Source organism: Mastacembelus armatus, chromosome 19 (assembly GCF_900324485.2).
Source record: "Mastacembelus armatus chromosome 19, fMasArm1.2, whole genome shotgun sequence".
In the NCBI taxonomy this organism is placed as follows: domain Eukaryota; kingdom Metazoa; phylum Chordata; class Actinopteri; order Synbranchiformes; family Mastacembelidae; genus Mastacembelus; species Mastacembelus armatus.
In genome coordinates, this window is record NC_046651.1 from 11,078,158 (window position 1) to 11,087,198 (window position 9,041).

Below are 9,041 nucleotides of genomic sequence, written 5' to 3' on the forward strand. Positions count from 1 at the left end.
GTATATTTACTACCCTAATGTTTTTCTTCATTGTTATGTATGTCTGTTATGTTTCATTCAAAGTGAATTACACTAAAACCAAAATCCAATCATTGTTTATCAGCCCCTCTTTCCTTCTGTAGGTATAATAACTATTATGTTGTATGTGGTAATGCTTGTACATTAATTAATTTCCATTAGAATAAAAAAGCCACAATTACAAATTATGTTGTCTGTCACATGCTGTTTCCATCAGCCTTTCATTTAAAATATTAAATCAGGTTCACTAAAGGGCTTCTACTTCTCCATCTGGTTCTGATGTCAGCCCATGCCTCCTTTTTTAGTTATATATTTTTGTGACATCTTAAAAGTATTTGTACATTCTACTCTTTTTTTTCTTGCTTTAAAAACACTGTCACCAAATAGTGGTGATTATATATAATTTAAATCTCTACCGCACCGTGACTGCTCTCACATGTTACATTTTGTCCATTCTACATGACATGGTGCAACTTCAGGTTTTGTATCCTGATCACATTTAAGGTACAGCCCTCAGTTGTACAGTATTACCTCTGGCTGCAGGAATTTGTAAAATGTTGGTGGTCTTTTTTTCAGAGGTGCCAATTTTCATTTATTTGAGGTTTCTATTTAAGTGAAATATCATTACTGTGTAATACTTCAAATTTACACTGGCTATACATTTGTATTATTATGCATAATTCTGAATAAAGAATACATGTGTAGTGAGGCAAACAGAATACCATTCCCATTTTTCAAGTCAGGTCAGGCCTGATTACATTTAATTCAATTAGTAATTTCAATTTACTTAAAAAGTTTTTAGCTAATTTGCCTACATACCCTAAATTTATTCCAATAATTAGAAGGCCTGAGGTTGATGGAATGACTGATGGATTGGATGAGGGATAATGACAACCCTCCTACTTTCCTTTTTTACTGTGTCACCATATTCTCATCCTTTGCCCCATCACCACCACTTCACCCCCTCCAACATTGACCATGGGCTGTTTATCGACTGGCTTCTTCTTCCTGTTTGTGGTACTAAGAGGCTGAAATTAGATCTGTATCGGCGGGGATTTAAGATAAATTGGGCAGCAGATCAGTCCTAACTAAATTTTCTCTTGGTTTCTGAGGGGGGAGAGGAGAATAGTTCTCCATGATGGAGTAGACAGAAACAACACCAGGTTGACACAGAGTGCCTATTGAGTGTAGAGTATGTTGCAGTTAATTTGAGTTCATCAAATAGAAGGATATATAGGTGCAGTGATGTAATAATCCAGATCTGTTATGCATATTAAAAAATCACTATGCAATTGGCATTATTAATGGTTATATATGTATTTCTAACAAATATTCCTACTCTGCCCTGTGATGGACTGGTGACCTGTCCAGGGTGTACCCCTGCCTTTCACCCAAAGAGAACTGGGATAGGCTACAGCAGATCCCCATGATCCCCTAGTTAGGAATAAACAGATGTAGATGATGGATGGATGAATATTCCTACTATTGTTATAGACTATACGGATTGCTATGCAAGACCTCATCACTGGCTATGTGCTGGTCCCTGCTCTTCCTTTGGGTTGGCCCAGATGACTGTGGCATACAGGGGTAATCGGCCACTCCCATTACAACTCCCAGGGGAGGGAGGTTTGCTCCTTACCTACTTTGTATGGTTAGGAGTAGGGATGTGAAACTCACGCTTTTCAGTATCCCACTTTGATCTGATTCCAATCCCTGACAGCTGATAATGTAGTTGAACCTGACACTCGGTACTGCCGTTGTAAAAATCGGGAATGGAAAGAGGGAGAATGGGACTGAAAAGAGAAGGGCTGAAAGCCAAGAGCATGTGTCGTTTTGTGTGCCAGACAGACATGTTGACCCTCTTGGTTAAACTCAGCCCAAGAGGTTATGGCCATATTGAATAAGAGAAAAGCCCAGAGGGTGAGCAAGTATCTCTTGATGTTTTTGTTACTATTGTCTGTTCACAGGGACACATAAAATATAACTTGGATATGATGGTGATGTAGAACTGCAAATCAGCATCAGTATCTAAAGAATTCAGATGATGATGTAGTCTTGCTTGCCTTTACTAATCTTGAATAATTTAAAACCAGAGAGAGAAATAACACACACTTGCCCCTGGAGTTTTTTCAAAATCCAACAGAGGACTTTAATATATTACGTGGGATGAACAGAAAGACTGGGACTGACAATGTGGGTGAGACATACAGTGTTTGTTTTTCCCCTGACATTATCGGTGAGGATAGACAGGATAAACCTATGTCATGAGATAATAGGTCAAATAGATTGAACAGGAACTAATATCTAGTAGCCAAGCGGTCCAGGTATTTCTACATTTCAACATTCTTCTATTAACACGTTTAAAGGCAGAAATGTCCAAGTACAATATGATCCTGAACTGCAGACCACTGGTTTTGAATGCTTTTGGGTTTAAACAGTCCACAGTTGCATAGTGTAAAGGGTGCTCAGGTTTGCTCATAATGGGAGTACACAACATTTGTTAACACTGAGTGAACCAAAGATGTACAGAAGCTCTCTGAAGACATTTTAATGACATAGAGAAGTTTGAAGCTTTTCATAGCTTTGTCCCTGATCTTATTTCTACAGTACAGGTCTGACAGCTCTGTTTTTCCTAAAGGGATGTTTCAGACAGAATCTGAAGACTGTGTGGTGAGCCATCTACAGGTCCTGCAGGTGGCTTGTCTAGCATTAGTTGTAACACTGTTATAGGTTGAATGGTATGGAACAGAAATCTGAGCCATCTTGAATTAAACAGAGAGACCAGCCTTTTAAACACTGCGCAAAGATCCCTTGGGGTACACGAGGGCATTCAATGACACTGTGATGAATCAGTGTGTCTCTGTTATTCATCAACAAGGTTTGTGTTTGTGTCAGAGTATATGCTTAACCAAGTTTGTCAAGCATCAGATATTTGCGGTTTGGCTCTTTGCTTATGCTTTCTTAGAAATACATAGACAGGCCTGCCCTGTTTTCTGAAGCTCTCCATTGCAGTTTCCGTACATCACACACAGACAAGCTGCAACACATTCTGCCTCAGGTCAGCACTAAAACTAATGTTGACCCCTGTCTGTCATCAGACCATGAACATACCGATACAATACATATTTTTTGAATTCTTCACTATGGTACAGTAGGTCATGAATAGCACTTTGTAACCATCAGATTATTGAGTATTTTCATGTTTTAGTGAAAATCATTTTTGTAGTAAAGAAATTGTCTCTTTTTTGCATGGTTTATTTACTGGATCCTACTGTAAAACACACAAATGAAGTATCAAAACACATGCTTACTTTTTTCAATGCTTAGATAAATCTAGGAAAGGTCCATGTTATACTAGAGGTGTATTATCTTTTGGGGTAAAATAATCTGCTTCCACATCCACAGTGCAGCATTACATCACTCCTTTATATAGAGTCGGTATCAATGTGACATCACGACCATCACTCTATACCTGTATTCACCACAAAGACAGTTGGCTGGGATTGAAACACAAGCCTGTGGATTATATGAGATGCAGAACATCACTGCTTGTCCTTGAGTATTCTGATGTCTAATCAGATTTCATGAGGCCGAAAATGGGGACAGAGCTTCAGTTTCCTGCTCACTCTGTATAGAAAACACAGTCCAGATACCAAATATAGTCTTGTAACTAACAGCTTGTCTTGTCAGGTTATCATGTTTTAGCTAAGGCAGGCTTACTTACCCTGCAGTTACCATTGGTGTGCCTTACAAGCTTTCTGTTTTTGTATAGCACATATGAAGATTACATACTCATAACAATGGTTAATGTATCACTTGAAATAGTTTTGGGCAGGACGGGTCTTTGATATTAGACAGAGGTAGACAAAGAGTAGAGGTAGATAAACTGGAGGATTTAACTTTTTCATATTTTCAAATAGCATTGTCACTTTCATTTAGAGAAAAAAAATTTTTAGAGTCATTTTTGATGAACAGGCATTCTCTTACATAACAATTTCTAAAGGGATCCATAGAGTTTTGTGTTAAGTGGTTACATGGTTTCAAAGCCACCCCTCAGTGTCATTTGAGCAGTGTGTTTGTACCTCTAGGTGCAGATCAGTCTTTGGAGGTATCTCGCTTGTCTTGGTACAATTGTTACTGCGCTGTAGATCTTTTGACTGTTATGACATGAAAGCTCTGTCTCTCAGTGACTCACTTGTAAGGGCAAGCTGACAAAAGAATCAAAGGGAGGAAGTATGGGTAAAATATGTGATGAAACAAGTCAACATTTTAAACAATGTGCCTTGGTATTGCAGACATTGGTTGTAGTGATAAATAGATATATTTTTCCTTTCAAAACAGTTTTCTGGCTGAATACCTTTTAATAACACAGTTGAATCTGTAATGTGGCACCTGGTATGCGACATACACAGAACAAGGGAATGTGCGGCTTTACATAAAATGCAATTAAACCAATAATGTTTTAATGGCTTTTCCCCTTGAACCAACCCACGACAAATGAATAAATCCTTTCCTGTTCACTGCAAACCCATTGAGTGTAATGCCTCACCTATTATGAGCTTCTAAAGGATGCTGTGTGAGTTTTGTCAGTGTTTCTTATTTTGCCACTTCCAGCTAAACACATTAAGGCTTCATCATCACTGAAAATGGAATAATTGTAGGCAATAAAAGTCAGACCACATTCCCGTCATTAAGCTTTAATCACCTACTATAAGACCACAGACGTTTTAAAACCCTTCAGCCAACCATGGTGTAGCTTCTAAGGAATGCCTTAACTGTTAAATCAGATGGACTTACTAAAACATTAACAGGATTTAAATGTATTTTTTAAACTTGGAATGTATTTTATTGTGCATTTTAATAAACAGTGACGGATAAGGTATAATATAGAAAAACAGGAATAGAGTTCAGAGAAAAGTAAAGGGATTTCCAGGGATACATAAGAGGGACAGAAGACACGAAATGATGCTGCACCATCTTTAAAGAGTAGAGTGGAGGTAGGAAAGGACAGGAGGAGAAATTGTATAATAGACTGATGTGGAAGGAGGTGAAAAATTGCTCTATTATAAGCCTAATAGAATTTCCCTTGGCCCCAGAGGGAAACAGAATGGATTCTCCCTCCTTCCCTGTTTGCTTCTCTATCCCCGCATCCTTCCATTTGCCTGGGCCAGAGATATAATTTCATCACTCTTCACTTAATTGTGTGTGTTGCTGGCAGAGCATCATTGTCTGTTCCAGCAAACAGAAGCAGGTGGGAGAGGATGAAGAAGAGCAGAATAATAGAACAGACTGGGAAACCACATCACTTCATTTTTATAGATGGACAGCTTGTAAAAGCGATGGGTTACGTGGTCCCCTCTGACTAGCCAAGTGTAAACACAGCACAGCACTGATTGTGATCTCTGAGAAACGCTGTGTCATACATGACAACAGATCTACAGGTAATATAGCGATTTGGGTTTGACTTCAGTAAACATAAAGTATAGTTCATTGCCACTGCCATGTAAACATATAATAACAATTGCCTGTTTTTACCACATTGTCTGAAGAGCTTTACAAAGAAGGACTATTAATAAATGAGAGGAAATATTAAATATACATATTTAACTACATCTTGATGAAGTAATTTAAAAATTGTCATTATTGTGTTCATCATTATGGTAAAAACCCAACGTAGGTATATTATCACTGTTATTAACAGACAACAGTTTCTGAATTCATTGAAGTATTAGGCAGATGGCATTTCAATCTCAGTTTGGCCATTCTCTAATATTGTTTACAAAACAGGATACAAACTTAGATTTAATTTCACATCTACTGGTATCTTAGGAAAAAAAACGGTTCCACCTGTGTTACTTTGTCAGACAATGAACTTTGAACTGAGGAAATCAGTCACGCCTTCCCTACTCTTACATACAGGTACATCAGTTTGCTACTTTGAAAAGGCATGCCTTGTGTTTGATCTGTTACAGTCCACCATGACCAAAGAGAACACGTGTGCCCTCAAATAGAATGATCTGTAGTCTTGCTAGACTCGTTCATCATCATGAGCATCTACTGTGATCCTCAGAGAGATGCTCCTCTCTTAGTCATAAAGATGAAAATGCTTCTGACCTTTGACCTCATGTCAGTGAGCATCTTATAAAAGAACTCTGGCTAAACAACAATGTATGGTACAAGGCACAATACCTTGGGCATTGGCGTCAGGTATTTTAGGCTATTGTCCTGCAGTTCCTTTAAAATTTAGAATAATTCAATAAAATCTATTAAATTGTTCATCATGAATATTCACTGTGAGCATGAATGTTCCAGCAGCATCATGTAACTGTTAATAAATTATGTAGTTGATTGCTCTATGCCATCTTACACCTACCTATCCTGCCCCTGAGCCTGGAACCCGTGGCCAAATTAGTACAAACTATCTTAAATTTTGTTACCTGAGCAGGACCAGGGTGGCTGTTTCCCAAGTTAATTAGGTACTCTCTGTAGAATAACATTTTCATATTTCCCAAAAAACCTGAACTATTGCCTGAAGGCAATATCAGAATATTTTTTCATTGGTGTCTACTCAAAAACTAGCCTAAATAAACCAGGGCTTTGCATTGAGAGTGAAGGTTTCACTTTTATTCCTTTGAGGTGTGAAGGATGAATCTACAGAGATTATTACATGTTATTTTATTTTCTGCAACACCCATGGAAAGGTCTTTTCATGGCAAAGGTTTCACAACCTCACATTTCTGGACAGCCCTGGGGGAGTCCTGTTTTCATGTTCTCGCTTTATCCCAGTCCAGTAGAGTAAATAATCTTGTTATTCTTAAACCACACTAAGGCTGAGTCATGAAACTGACCATAACATGCTATAAATTAGACCAGTTAACTGTGCAGATGAGAGCAGTATTATATAGAAATCCTTACCTGCTTATTTTTCACAATTCTGACTTTTGTTCTTTATTTACAGCTTTCTGTAAAAATGCAATAAACATTTTTTATTTGATCATGTTTTTGCTTTTTAGATTTAACATTATCTGATTCTGCAAACATCAATTTGGTCAAACTGAGTGAGTATATATGTACTGAGAGACCTGATGTTACACTCACAATTGCAAGTGCTTATTTAAATTGATTATTTTAATTCCTAATTTAGCTTAAAATGCTTATAATTTTTTGCATTTATCATGTTATTTTGTGGTAAAAATCTTCATTTTGTTTTTCTCATCTATTTGTAATGTCTGAAAAGAATTTAGAGTAAAAATAAGTTATATTGGGGATGAGAGTTTTAACATTGGCTGTTACCTAATAGCAAAATTTTGGTAGCTGTAAGATCCAGCTTTTCAGTTTGAACCATGTTAGACAGCACACCCTGTTTTAGACATTACAAAATGTAAATCAGCATGTGTAAGTGTTCAAAATGATTTACAATTTCTACTGACACAAAAACATTTATTATAAATGATGTGGCACTACAGTCAATGATTTAAACCACTTACTGGAGACAACTTTTCTTTACTCTGTTTAACATACAGTCAGGACTCAACTGGTCACCCAATCTCAACAGGGCCTATACTCTTTCATCACGACATGTCAATCCTGCACACATGGTTCCCTTCACACATCAAGCATTCCTCGCTAATGACTCACTGGAGGTTAACAGCAGTTAGCTGGGGAATGTGTTTTTCATTTGGACCATGGTTCACTTAGAAACTGATCTTGGGTACTGCGACTGGTCAGAACCTGTTGATGTCATTTTGATCTGAACAAGCAGAAACAGCTCAGGCTGGAGTGTGCAAGGTTGAAGATTGTTGCTAACTGTTGGATCGGGAGCATAGTGGAGTAGCATCACTGCTGTATTTTAAGCATGTTTTGTATTTAAATTTATACATTTAAATATATGTACATACATGCAGTCTACACTAGCTTTAATATTAAAAAAAATTTTTAAGACTACCACTGTGTGAAACCCACAGTGACATAAAAATATGAAACCAGTGGGAACCAGTGTGCTAGCATGTGTCATTTCACGCACTATTACCTCACCATATCACTCAACAGGCTAACTGTGCTGACAGGCTGTTGGTATCTATTATGATAGTATTTTGTTGCTTTTGCTACACTGCCACACATGATGCTATAATTCATGCAGTCAGCTTGATGAAGTAAAAGAAATTTGCCCCCTTTTCAGTCCCTCCTTCCTCCTTTATCCCTCCTTGTGGTGCAACTGTTGAAGCTTCTTGTAATCAGTCTGTCACATTTGGCTTGGATTACATGTCAGAAGGACTTCAGTGGCTGTTGAGGAAAATGCACAGACCTTCTCCATCCTGAGGGCAATACAGGGTAGAATCTGGGACTATTTCAAGACAAAACCATATTGTGACTGTTTTGATTGGGCCACACACACACACATATATATTTATGGTCATGCATGGGAATGATATGAGTGCATCTGTAGAGCAGCTGTGAATAGATCCAATTTTCAGGATTGATTAGTTATTACATGTTTGCATTAATAAAATCCAATGATGTTTGATGCATTTTATTAGAAATGTGTCTGGCCCCAAAATTTGATATTTTAATATTTTTATTTCTCTTTTTTTAGACATACTCCACATTAATGTGCACTGTGGATGTATACTGTTGTATGTGTACCATATTTGAGTACAAAAAACATGGCAGAGGCTGAGCATACATACAAATTGTTTTCTGCTACTCGCTGGTAAGTTAGCCTTCTTGCTGCTTAAAGGCATGTTAAGCACATAGTTTTTCATATTTCACCTAATTGTTCTTACTGATCTTGAGCATCCTTAATTTTATGAGCCAGGTGTAGGCTATTAAAAGTGTAGGCTGCTGTATTGTAACCTCAAAACAGAAAAACAACACTTGTACAGAAAGAAATGTGTGAAAAAATTTGTTTGTGAAAGGTCTTAATTTTATTTGACTAGTAAATAATCAAACCTTGCATACCATTTTCCCTTATGTCGTCCAATCACAGCATGTTGCACAGCATTGTGACTGAGGTGTTTCCAACT